Raw genomic sequence first — 13,335 nt, 5'->3', positions numbered from 1 at the left:
GTTCCCGCCACTGGTAGTCACAACATGACGGTAGACGATGAAGAGATGAAGAACATTCTCAAAAATAGGCAACAAAGAGCTAAAAGCTATTGCTTTTTGAGAAACGGAGGACGATGACTCCCAACACGAGAAACGTGTAGTAAAAGGTCTGAAAATGGCACCTAGGGGTGAAGCTTAGGAGGCCGAGTGTCATTGGATGGGGCAGTATGAACAAAAGTGACACTGATAGGCTATAGAGGAGACAAGCCATTTTTAACTTAAAGTCATGAGCATGTGAATCCATGCTAGACCCCATGCTGGAGAATGGAAATGGAAATTAAGTTGACCCAATGCACAATAAATATGTTTTGGTGTGTGGAGGTTTTCATTGAGAATGTTATCTCTGGCAAGTATTTGCATGTCAAACTTGAGGGCGAAGCTATATAAAATAGAATAAGCAGCCATAGGTTGCAATCATGCCTTAGTCCCTGCGCTCAATGTTCATCGGACCTTCATTGCTAACAGTGCAGGCCTCGTTACCATCGCATGGCTGCAGTGTCCGAAATTCAGCCCATGGCTGTTTGTGAGCCTCTGCTCCACAGCAAGATGTTCGCCGCCATGACCCCGACCCCCATCAGGGAGGTAATCCACTTCCAGATGCCCTCCTATACTGATCGACCTGATAGGCCTGGAAGCGCCTTACTGCCTTATAAGAAAGGCAGACAAGTAAGGCTTCAGACTCCTGACTATTGTAGAGCCCCCCATACCATGAGATGAGGCTCTGCCAGTCTGTGTAAACTCATACCTACTATGTCTCACTTGCTTGTTTACATGCATGGTGTAGACCCTTCCCATAACAAGAGGTGAGGCTTTGACAGTCTGTATACACTCATACCTACTATGTCTCACTTGCTTGTTTGCATGCCTGGTGTAGCCCCTTGTACCATGAGGTGAGACTCTGCCAGTCTATATTTCACTTGCTTGTTTACATGCCTGGTGTAGCCCCCTGTACCATGAGGTTAGGCACGCCCATTCAATCTTTAACTAATATGCGTATTCTTGCACTCTTGCTAAATGTACTATGCACTTTAGGTAACTAGCGCCTGGATGCCTGAGAATCCTGTGCGCTGAAATAAAGGCAAATAAATTTGAAAAAAAATGTTGGCTATCATTTGGAAAACAAAAAACACTGGGCCTCATTATGACTGGCGGGAGCGTGCCGGTATAAACGGCAGGCTCCCACCGGAGTCATGTTATTTTTCCAGGGCCTGGCAATGGGGAATAACCGGGGCATTACAGCCCCGGCGGTCCCTACGGCCAGACGCCGGAAAAAGAAACTCCCCCTTCTCATTCGAGTCACATTGGACTCAATGGGAATGGGGAGGACGGATACACCAGCAGTGTCTGCAACAGTGCCTGGTGCAACCGTCAAAGTCTGCGAGCGGGTGCCCTTCCACCCGCCAGGTCAGGTCAGGCCTGGCGGCTGGGAGGGCATCCCGTCCGCAAACGTTTACTCTGCCGGTCCAGTAACAACGGTGCCGTAGTTCATCGGCACTGTTACCGCGACCGCCAGGGTTTTAATGAGGCCCACTGACATGCTTACTTCTCTACGAGTGCATGCTTTTTTATAGTTCATCTGTGGTGCAGGGCTGGTATCCAAACCCTACTGCATTAGCACCTCCCAATTCTCAATCATCGGCTAGCTAAGGTGATGGCTGAAAACAAAAGGAGAGTGATAACAGGCAGGCCAAGTGTGATCTATTTGTCTGCATAAACTGAGATGTTGCACTGTGGGAGGGGCACTTACCTGGCTACCTGTAAAACTTAAACACATCATGATAATGCATAGTGTGCAGATGAGGTATTCCAACCAAGTGCAGATCAGATCAACTGAACCTCTAAATGCCAAGTGTGTGTATTCACTACAGCACAGCCTTCGTGGCAATATCATCTTTCTTTGGGAATATATGAATAAAATGCAATAATCGAATTTGAAATGAATATTGATAAGTTTGAGTTCCACCATGGTGAAGAAGATATCTCAGTGAGTTAAGCACTTGTTGTAGAGATCTGTGTTCAAATGTGTGCATATCCATGCTGTTGATGGCAGCACTTTCTGTGCTACTAAACAACATACCTGCAATAAAAAGAACTAATTATGTAAACTAAAATAGCGTCATTATGGTGCCAGTCTAGCTATTGATGGTGTGTGTCCTTTCCTCACACCAATATATTTTATAGCAAGAACAGCATTGCAAGATAAATGATAGCTGCTACATTTCTCAGTGTCACCCATTTACTGGTTTATGCAAAATGCCAATGGGATGTGATGTTAGCATTTCTCAAAGCAGGCTTTATAATAGCCCACTTCATCTCTTCTTTACTTTATTTGTGCTTTCTTTGAGACATATTCTTCATATTATGGGTCGCCTCTGATCAATGTCCTGTTTTATTTAATCAATTCCTGAGCATGATTTACTGTATGTCACATTCTAAAATGGACACAGTGTGAGTAATAACCACCTGGCAAGGGTGCCAAGACCTGATTTTTTATTTTATTTAATACATAAAATGATGTGGGTAATTCCATCTCCAAAAGGGGCATCTGCCAACCAGATTCCCCTTTTCGTCAACTCCAGGCCCAAACCATAGTGTCCTTGTGCCCTGCTGCATCCTGCATCACTAGCCTGATCCGCAGCGCCTGCTCGGCTCGTGGTGTAGAGCAGATTCAAAGGTCACAAGATGCCCACAGTGCAGGGGCGGCATTTAAGATATGCCCCCTTGTACCAAAACTATAATGATCATGAGTAACCCATCCTAGTAGACCGCAGACATTATCATGAATTTACTATGCTCCACTACCTGTAGAAACAAAAGACTTGGCTCCCGCACCATTGCAAAGCCTTACGCACAACACAAGACTCCCACTCATAACCACAAAACCACTAAACACTCCTGCACCTCAGCACTCTCCACACCACAAACACAGATGCTCAATGCCAATCCATCACATCCAGAAGCCGTCACTATTAAAGGAGCCCTTATTAATGGCCGATCCTTTATTGCTCATGCCCTAGACACCACAGACCTCATCATTACCAATAAATTAGATTTTTTGGCAATTACAGAAACTTGGCTTCACCCAGCTGCAGGCCCTGCTCTTCTACTAGCTGTCCCAGATGAGTATAATATCACCAGATCTGACAGAACTACCAAGAGAGGAGGTGGGGTAGCTATTCCTGCCAAAAACTCGCTAGCCATTAGAAAAAGTGACAGCACCTCTTTCCCCTCGGGAGAACTCCTCTCGGTGAAACTCCCTCTTTCATCAGAGCGGACACGCCTCATCCAAATCTTATATAGACAACCGGGCCAAGTCTCCTCCTTTGAGGAAGACATAAATGGCCTCCTCACACAAAATACAAAACCTGGCTCGCAAATCCTGCTTCTAGGCGATCTGAATCTCGGCCTACACGATAACCTAGACTCCAATGCCTTAGCCATCCAAAACACTATTTTGGAATTAGGCTTCTCACTACGGATATCTGTCCCTACTCACTGTAAGGGCAATATCCTAGACTGGATAGCAGACCTTAACTGTAACACGAAAATTCTCTCTAATACGCCCTCCGCATGGTCAGACCATAATGTCATCTTATTTGAAATCCATGACGCCAAACAACCATCACCTAAGGATTTCCAAACCCTGCCAGCCTTAACTAGAAACAACCGCCTTATCTCCCTAGAAAGCATACTCCCATTGCTTCATCCTATCACCCATCACCAGGCGTCCACTGACCAAGATCCTGCCACTATGGTAGAACTATATAATCAGAACCTAATAAAGGCATGTTAGGCAGAAACCTGTGCAGTTCCCTCTGGGACCACTGCAAAAGATTTAAGACTACAGGTGTTTGGCAGTAAACCCACTTGGTAGCAGTCTGTACCACATAGATTCACTTGGTAGCTGTGGCTGAGCAGTCAGACTTCCCTCAAGAAGAGTTAGGCAGTACACAGAGTATTCACAATAGGTCAAGAGCACACAATAGAACAAGTAAACACTGACCAGGGCTTGGTGTAAAAGAGATATAATTATTTATTTAAAACCACAGCTAGAAAAACACACAGGCACTAATAGTAAGCAATTCAAAAACACAGTCACTAAAAGATATACACTCCCTTAAAAGAATATTAGACAAGTCCTAAGTAAAGCCCCACTTATTTTCAGACAGCGGTGAGCGCTTAACGTAGATGGCACTCTAATAGATCATTTTAAAAAGGGAGAGAAAAGCAGAGAACAAATTGAAACAGATCCCAACACTTTTACAAGAACATAACAAGAGAGGAAGGCAAAGTAAAACCGTGAATTCACAGTCAGTAGGCCGGATCCACTTTAAGAGGATCGGAACAAAATGTGTCCAAGGTCACACGGTTGCAGTGCACAAAAGTCTTGTAATGGTTCAAAAAGGAGCTGGACCAAAGAAAGGGACCAGTTAGAGGGTCAAGGTGGCCAGCCCAGTCCAGAAGGTTAAGGAGTTATTATTACCTTGTTGCAATCTTTAGAAAGGGAGGCCTGGCTGACACAGTACCTTAAAGTGGTGAGAACACTCCAGCGGGGGCAGTTGTTCCTGGCAGCGGATGCAAGTCGGTGCTTCGTCCGGGGGAAGAGAGGATCTCGTCGTGGAGGAAGACAGGAGTCCGTTGCACTGCCAGGGAAGAAACCAGCCGCGAAGTTTCTCAGGTACAAGGAGCGGTCCGTTGATTCGCGGTTCAGTGGTGAGTGGCTATCCGGCCGCCGGGGTGCTTGGCACGGGCAGTTCGACCACAAACCGGTCTGGAGTGCGAAGAAAGAAAGGTAAACTGGTTGTGCCCACCAGTCAGGGGAAGAAGCCTCTCCAGCCGGGAGATCTTCTCTGTCGTCGGGAAGTGGTGAGTCGGTTCTGCAGGGCTCCACCGGTGGTGACGTTGTGGTAGGTCGGCTCAGCTTCTCCCTCGTCGGATTCTCAGGTCCTGTGGCGACGTCTGAAGTTCCAGTCCCCAAAGCCCTTCTTTTATGCAGCATACCCCCATTCACTCAGCCTAGCTGTCAATCAAACATGCTAAGTGGTGAGCCGGCCGGCTCACCACTTGGGCCAATCACACAAGAGTGCGACTTGAGTTACCAAGGTAACTCAGTCCAGGGTGCCTAAACCCCCTCCCACGCCCCCTGAGGTACCCAGACAGAGTGGCACCACTTTTGGAGACTTCTGTGGAGAAGCCCGCCAAAAAGTGGAGCAAAGGGCTCGACTTGGGTTGGAGTCACAGAAGAGAACACAAACGCCATTTTAGAATCGAGTCTTGGCAAAAAATACCAACCGGAGAATTAATATTAATTAAATAAAACGGCGGTATGTTCGAGGCTATAAGAATTAAATAATTAAAGCTGGTAGCCTCGAACAATGGGAAAATCCCATAGGGAAATATTCGCGGTCGAATATAAAAAGTAGTTTCCACTGCCACCAGCCAAAACTCGATCAGGGGGGACGGAGACGTGCCCCCTCGACTAACAGACCGCGAATTGCCCCGACCAGTACGTCCACAATATGGTGGTTTGTACTGGTTTCTGTTAATAATTTCGGACTAGTAAAGCCAATGGAGACTTTACATGCCCTGGGAGAAAGTAGTCATTCACGGGGTACGGAGCCTATGGTGGGGTGTCACTATGACACCCCTGTGTTACTGTACGGGGGGTGCTGTGTAACACACATAGTAAAAACACATGAGACCCTATGGAGTAAAGAACCCCATAGCCCATAAAACACATTACCAGTCAAAGGAACACCATAAATCATGTCCAAGAGTGGGAGAAAAAGAGTCTCACTCTTGGCAGGAGGAAAAAACAAACTCCAGAAATCCAGCAAAGCTGCTGGGGGACTCACTAGGTTAGGAAATTCAGCCTAGAGAGAATTCTCCCTAACACTCGCCCCCCCCCCCAGACTAAGGGAAAGGAGGATTTAATCCACTCCTGGATGAATCTCATACCTCTAGTCGATGACATACATCCTAGAGAGACCATCAGCATTTTGGTGGTGACACCCTGACCTGTGCTCAATGGTGAAATCAAACCCTTGCAGGAAGATTGACCATCTCAATAGTTTTGGGTTTTCCCCTTTCATTTGCATTAACCATCTCAAGGGTTGGTGGTCAGTCTGAATGACAAAAGTAGAACCATACAAGTATGGCCTAAACTTCTTCAGAGCCCACAATATAGCAAAACACTCTCGTTCAATGGTTGCCCACCTTGTTTCAGGATCCTTCAGTTTTCTACTGATGAAGCCAATGGGGTGCTCCCTACCTTTCCCATCCAGTTGACTGAGGACTGCACCTATTCCTACATTTGAAGCATCTGTTTGCACAATGAAAGTTTGGTGATAGTCAGGAGCTCTGAGTACTGGGGCTTGGCAAAGAGCCTTTTTCAGGGTTTCAAAGGCCTGATTGCATTCCTCATTCCACCTAACCTTTTTAGGGAATTTAGGAGAGGAGATGACATTCAGTGGAGAAGCTAGGGACCCATAGTTCTCAATGAAATTCCTGTAGTACCCAGTGAGACCTAAGCAGGCTCTCACCTGGATCTGAGTAGTAGGTGTTGTCCAATTTTGCACAGCTTCAATCATACTGGGCAAAGGCCTTATTTCTCCACCTCCTACCTCATGTCCAAGGTAGACCACTTTACTCTGTCCAATCTGGCATTTACTTGCCTCTATGGTCAGATTGGCCTTTCCGAGAGCCTGCAAAACATATCTCAGATGGTCTACATGTTCTTCCCAGGAATTGCTGAACACTGCTATGTCATCCAAGTATGCCAGGCAGAAGTCCTCCATCCCATTCAGAACCGGGTTTACCATCCTTTGAAACGTAGCAGGTGCATTTTTCAATCCAAAAGGCATAACCTTAAACTGGTATAAGCCAACTGGGGTAGAAAATGCAGTTTTCTCCTTGGCATGGTCTGTCAGGGCTATTTGCCAATATCCTGACGTCAAGTTAAATGTGCTGAGGAACTTGGCTGCACCAAGTCTATCCACCAACTCATCTGTCCTTGGCAAAGGGTGGGCATCAGTCTTAGTGACTGCATTAAGAGCTCTGTAATCCACACAGAAGTTCTTTAGATCCTGCCTTTGATACTAACACAACTGGGCTAGACCATGGACTAGTAGAGGGCTCTATTACCCCGAGATCAAGCATCTTGTTGACCTCACCTTTGATGTGGTTTCTTACATTTTCTGACATTCGATATCCTCTGCTTTTGACTGGCAGACAGTCACCAGTGAGTATGTCATGCTGTCCCCAAGGGGTCAAGCCTGGTGAAAGTGAGAACAGAGAGGCAAACTGATTTAACTTAGATTTGCACTCTTCCTGTTGCTCAGGTGTCAGATGTGAAGAGAGATTTACTCCTTCAATCTTTTCGTCTAAAGGTAAGCCTCTGAGGAGATCAGGAAGAGCTTCACTCTCTTCTTCTTCCTCTGATGATGCTAGCAGCAAAGCTCCTATATCAGGTCTGGAGACATACGCTTTTAGCCTGTTGGTGTGGAACACTGTTGGAGCCTCCTTGGGGTTGCCCAAGTCCACCAGATAGTTGACCTCTCCAAGTTTACCCACAACTTTGAAGGGTCCCATCCATTTGTCTTGCAAGGCCCTCTGCCTTGTTGGAATCATAACGAGAACTAGCTGGTCCTGAGTGAACTCGACCATGTTAGCCTTTTGGTCATGCCAGTGCTTGACCAATGCTTGTCCAGCTTTCAAGTTATCACTTGCTTCTGCCATCATTTGTGACATTCTCCTCCAGAGACATATCACATAGTCAGTCACTCTGACTGGCTTGGGGGAAAGAGCACTCTCCAACCCCTCCTTGATCAGGGCCAATGAACCTCTGACCGGATGACCATAAAGAAGTTCAAAGGGAGAATAACCTATTCCCTCCTGAGGGACTTCTCTATAAGCAAAGAGAAGGCATGGCAGTAGAAGGTCCCACTTTCTTTTAAGGGGGTCCTCTAAAGCACCTATCATGCTCTTCATGGTTCTGTTGAACCTTTCAACCAACCCATTTGTCTGAAGGTGGTATGCGGTTGAGAACTTGTAAGTAACTCTGCAGGTTTTCCGCATGGCCTTCATGTAGTGGGACATAAAATTGGACCCCCTGTCAGAGATTACTTCCTTAGGAAACCCAACCCTGGTAAAAATACCAAGGAGAGCCTTAGCCACAGCCAGAGCTGTAACAGTCCTCATAGGAATTGCCTCAGGGTATCTAGTAGCATGGTCTACTACAACAAGTATAAACCTGTTGCCTGAGGAAGTTGGAGGATCAAGGGGACCAACAATGTCAATCCCTACTCTCTCAAATGGGACTCCCACTACAGGGAGAGGCACTACGGTGCCACATTCTTAGAGCCAACCTTATCAGAAGCCTGGCAGGTGTGGCAGCTCCTGCAGTATTTATCTACTTCAGCCCCCATCTTTGGCCAATAAAAGTAGAGTGAGAGACTTTCCTTAGTCTTCTTGAAAGTCAAGTGACCAGCCAAAGGAATCTCATGGGCTAACTGCAAGAACTGTGGTCTGTTCTCTTGGGGTACTACAAGTCGTGTGTTGTCCCCAGGTGCAGACTCGGTTGGTTCACTGTAGTAGAGGCCATCTTCCCAATGTAACCTATTGTAACGCTCACCTGACTCCCATGGAGGCGCTGGCCTGGTTCGCGCTGCTGTGACCTCTTCTAAGGTGATGCGCAGGGTTCGGAAGACGAACTGGACCGGGCCCCCAAATCTGGCTTGTCTGGCTCACAGAAGTATCCTTCTGTAGGCGAAAATAGGGGATTAACTGTCTGCGGGGTAATGCAATCAGCCTCCCACTTTCCCCTCTCACCCTCCTCGAAACCCTTCTGTGATTCCTCGTAGCGTCTCACCTTAGGGTCTGGAAGGACGAGCTCTCCATCCTGCTTCTGATGCAGGGGCGCGTTGGTATCCAGTTACTTCACTGGATTTTCGGATTGGTGAGAACCAAACTTGCTTGGCTTCCAGGTAAGTTTTTTGATAAGAGGTTCCCCTTGTGTCCATGCATTAATGTACTAATGCTGGTGTATTTTTCCCCATAGGGGCCGGAGTACGGAATGCCGGGGAACAGGCACCGACCCGAGATGAGAGGTGAAATCCTTGTAGAAATCAGGTAAGTCTTTAATGAGCGTTTTTTGGTAATGCCTTTTCATTCGCTCATTAACGCTGATGTCTCTTTTTCCCCTTAGGGGCCGGGGTCCGGAAATGCCAGGATGCGGCGCGGACCCGAAATGAAGAGGGAATGAATCAACAGGTAAGTCTTAACATGGAGATTTAGCTTTCCTTATTCCCTTCTCTCTCTCACCTTTTGTTCTGGTCTTTTTCTCCCTAGGCGCTGGGGCGTGACTGCGAATCCGGATGATCGCTGCTGAACATGGAGGCGCCCTGTAAAGGTGAGTGGAATGCGGCGCTGCAGCGATCGACGCGATGAGCTTTTAAATAAAAGTCTTCCTTTTCAGGATTGTCGGTGAGATGTCGCCGGGATGCGGATTTAGCAGGTAAGGACTTTTCCTTCTTCTGTTCTCTTCTTCTCTTCCTTTGCAGGTGATCCAGGATGCTGGCAGGCGTGGCAGAAGTCAGGATGCAGGAGCAGACACGGTGAGCGTCCAGCTGCTAGATGCAGAACAACGAGAAGCACGTGTGGCTGTTCGGGTGGGGTTTAAATAGCCTTGGAAGAAGTTCCAGGTATGTATCCTTCCTCCAATCAGGTATGTATCCTTCCCCGACCACGCCCGGATGGTAAATTAGTCCCACAGGTAAAGTAGTTCCTTTCAGGCCTCAAGGAGGCCGGGATCCTGCAGCATGGTCTGCATCAGGTAAGTGCACCCAAGCACTTCCATAATGAGCCAGGACTGATGTCTTTTATGAGCCTGGCGCCATAGGCGCCAGGACACTGTCCAAAAGGCCCGTATATGGGGTTGCTGGTTCCTTCCTTGGGGACTGGATGTCCGCTTTCGCGGACGCAGGGCTTGAACCGGCTCCCCGGGAGCGGGCATCATGACACCTATATTTCCCAGGCTCTTGCCCTTCAGCCTGAGCATCTGCCTGGTGGCGAAGGCCTTCCAGAGTTGGACATTCTCTCTGTCCCTTACTGAAGTCTGCCCTGTTGGGTCCACCTTCTGCCAGTAAAGACTGCAGCTCAGGATGGGCAACAGGATCCAGATCTCCAATGAGTTCCTGGCCTTCCACTAGCTCTTCTTCAGAGTCTAGCACAACCACACAGGGTTATACCTCCCTCTCAGCCTCAGCTGGAGGGGGAGTTACTGGTGTAACTTTGGACAACCTAGGGGAAGTCCTTGTTGACTGCACTGGAGTGGTGGCTGTGAGGTTCTTTTTAGAAGTTTTAGGTTTCCCTTTTTCTTCTATTATCTTAGAGACAGCAGCTGACATCTCCAGTGGAGCAGGAGTGATCTCTTTCTTCATCATCTCCTTGGGAGTACCTCTCATGGTTCTCTCCCTTGCAGGTCTAGTGAGCTCCTGTAACCTTTTACTAGGAGTTCTGGGGGTGTGTGACACTACTCCACGAGTTTTCAAGTCATTAGCCAGCAGAACCCTTCCTGGCACCTCACTTTGAATGCTGACAGGTATCTTCACAGTCATGTCATTACACTGGATGAAAACTGGTAATTGGGGAAGCATCTGCACGGGGCCTCCAGCTAATTTGGTGAGACATTTGGGTGCCTTAGCAACATCCTCAGCCTGAAAAAACGATGTGTCCACCACAGTTATGCTGGCCCCAGTGTCCCTGATGGCAGGAGTCTCCTGACCATTTACCTGGACACTGTCCTTATAATACTCTTTAGTATTATCTGGGATAGAATTATAGACATCTAAGTTCTGTTGTTCCCACAGACCCAGAGTCACAAAAGAAACACTGGCTGAGACTCCAATGGGTTCATCAGCCAGTAATAGAAAGTTTCAACTTGCCTTTTGTACTGTCTTCTCTGGAGCAAAGGCTAAGGAGACAAGCTGGACCCCTGAAGGTTTACCCTTACATCTGGGATCTCCTTTCACATGGTCAGTAGAGCCACAAACAAAGCATTTACCAAATGCTTTCTGGAATGGTGGCTTGTTCTGACCTCCTTCTGGTTTGGCACCAGGAGGTACACTATCCTGATTTGGCTTCCCTGGTGGCTTACCCTTTTGGTTCTGTTTGGGGCCCTCTTTGGAATTGGAATTATTAGAATTCTCTTTGGAGTCCTTTTTCAGCTGTTTTCCCTCATCCTTTTTCTGAGTAGCCCCAGAATCCTTGTGTGTGGCCCTGTTGGCAACCCACAAGTCAGCAGCCTTAGCTAACTTCCTGGAATCTAATTCCTTGGAATCAGCCAAGTGCTGTCTGAGCTCAGGAGAGCAGGCATCATAAATTGACTCCAACATCACAAGATTCTTCATTCCTTCATAAGTGTTAACTCTGTAACCCTTAATCCATCCCTCTAAGTTTTTCAAACTTTCACTCACCCAGGTAGCCCAAGGGGTACCATCATGCTTTTTGAGGGTCCTAAACCTCCTAAGGTACTGGGAAGGGGTCTTCCCAAATCTAGCTATCAAAGCTAGCTTCACACATTCATAATCCTTCTTATCCACCTCCCCCAATTCCATTACCATATCAGTTGCAACAGGGGGAAGCCTAGAGTACAACCAGGGAAGTAACTCATTCCCTGTGATGTCCTGGAGCCCATGATTATACTCAAACATTTTCAACCAATCCAAGACATCCAATCTAGGTTCATACATACCCACTAATTCCTTAGGCATCCGGGGTCTTTTGGGACTGGCACTCCTAGAAGAACCAGAGGAGAGAGAAGCATTTTCCACACACAACTTTTTCATTTCTAATTCATGATTAAGCTCTATTTCTCTGAGTCTTAACTCAGCTTGCTTCTGCTCAGCCTGGGCATTCATTTTTCTGAACTCTAGCTCTTGGTTTCTTTCAGATTGTGCAATAAAACGTTTGTACTCTAATTCAAGCTTCATTTTTTCAAGTTCAAAATAAACAGGGTTACATGTAGGACCTGGTATAGGCCCAGTAGGTAAGGCAGACAGAGGCTCAGAGTGGCTAACTTCATTAGGTTCACTTTCCTCTTCTGACTCATTCTCAAGACTTTGATTCAGATCAATACCATTACTGTTTTCTACATTTGCTGGGGGGGTAGATTCCTCTGTACCACCCAGACTTTGGTTTTCTAACAATCTTTCTATAAGTTCAATTTTCTTGCCCTTCTCAGAGAGATTCTTAGGTCTACACAATACTTTTAAGCAATCAGCAGTTTTGGCAGACAATGATTCTAGGGTATAACTCTCCATATCAGACATAGTTAGAAAATCAGCTTTTTTAGTGTTAAGCTCTGTGATTAGTTGTCCTAAAGTGTTCAACAAGCACTCTAAAGTGTATACTCAATACAAATCCCACCGCTGTACACCAGTGTTAGGCAGAAACCTGTGCAGTTCCCTCTGGGACCACTGCAAAAGATTTAAGACTACAGGTGTTTGGCAGTAAACCCACTTGGTAGCAGTCTGTACCACACAGATTCACTTGGTAGCTGTGGCTGAGCAGTCAGACTTCCCTCAAGAAGAGTTAGGCAGTATACAGAGTATTCACAATAGGTCAAGAGCACACAATAGAACAAGTAAACACTGACCAGGGCTTGGTGTAAAGGAGATATAATTATTTATTTAAAACCACATCTAGAAAAACACACAGGCACTAATAGTAAGCAATTCAAAAACACGGTGACTAAAAGATATACACTCCCTTAAAAGAATATTAGACAAGTCTTAAGTAAAGCCCCACTTATTTTCAGACAGCGGTGAGCGCTTAACGTAGATGGCACTCTAATAGTTCGTTTTAAAAAGGGAGAGAAAAGCAGAGAACAAATTGAAACAGATCCCAACACTTTTACAAGAACATAACAAGAGAGGAAGGCAAAGTAAAACCGTGAATTCAGAGTCAGTAGGCCGGATCCGCTTTAATAGGATCGGAACGAAATGTGTCCAAGGTCACACGGTTGCAGTGCACAAAAGTCTTGTAATGGTTCAAAAAGGAGTTGGACCAAAGATAGGGACCAGTTAGAGGGTCAAGGCGGCCAGCCCAGTCCAGAAGGTTAAGGAGAGTTATTATTACCTTATTGCAATCTTTAGAAAGGGAGGCCTGGCGGACACGGTACTTTAAAGTGGTGAGAACACTCCAGCGGGGGCAGTTGTTCCTGGCAGCGGATGCAAGTCGGTGCTTCGTCCGGGGGAAGAGAGGATCTCGTCGTGGAGGAAGACAGGAGTCCGTTGC

Source organism: Ambystoma mexicanum, chromosome 2q, assembly GCF_040938575.1.
Source record: "Ambystoma mexicanum isolate Mex_15411 chromosome 2q, UKY_AmexF1_1, whole genome shotgun sequence".
NCBI classification, from domain to species: domain Eukaryota; kingdom Metazoa; phylum Chordata; class Amphibia; order Caudata; family Ambystomatidae; genus Ambystoma; species Ambystoma mexicanum.
This window is presented reverse-complemented; position numbering follows the sequence as displayed.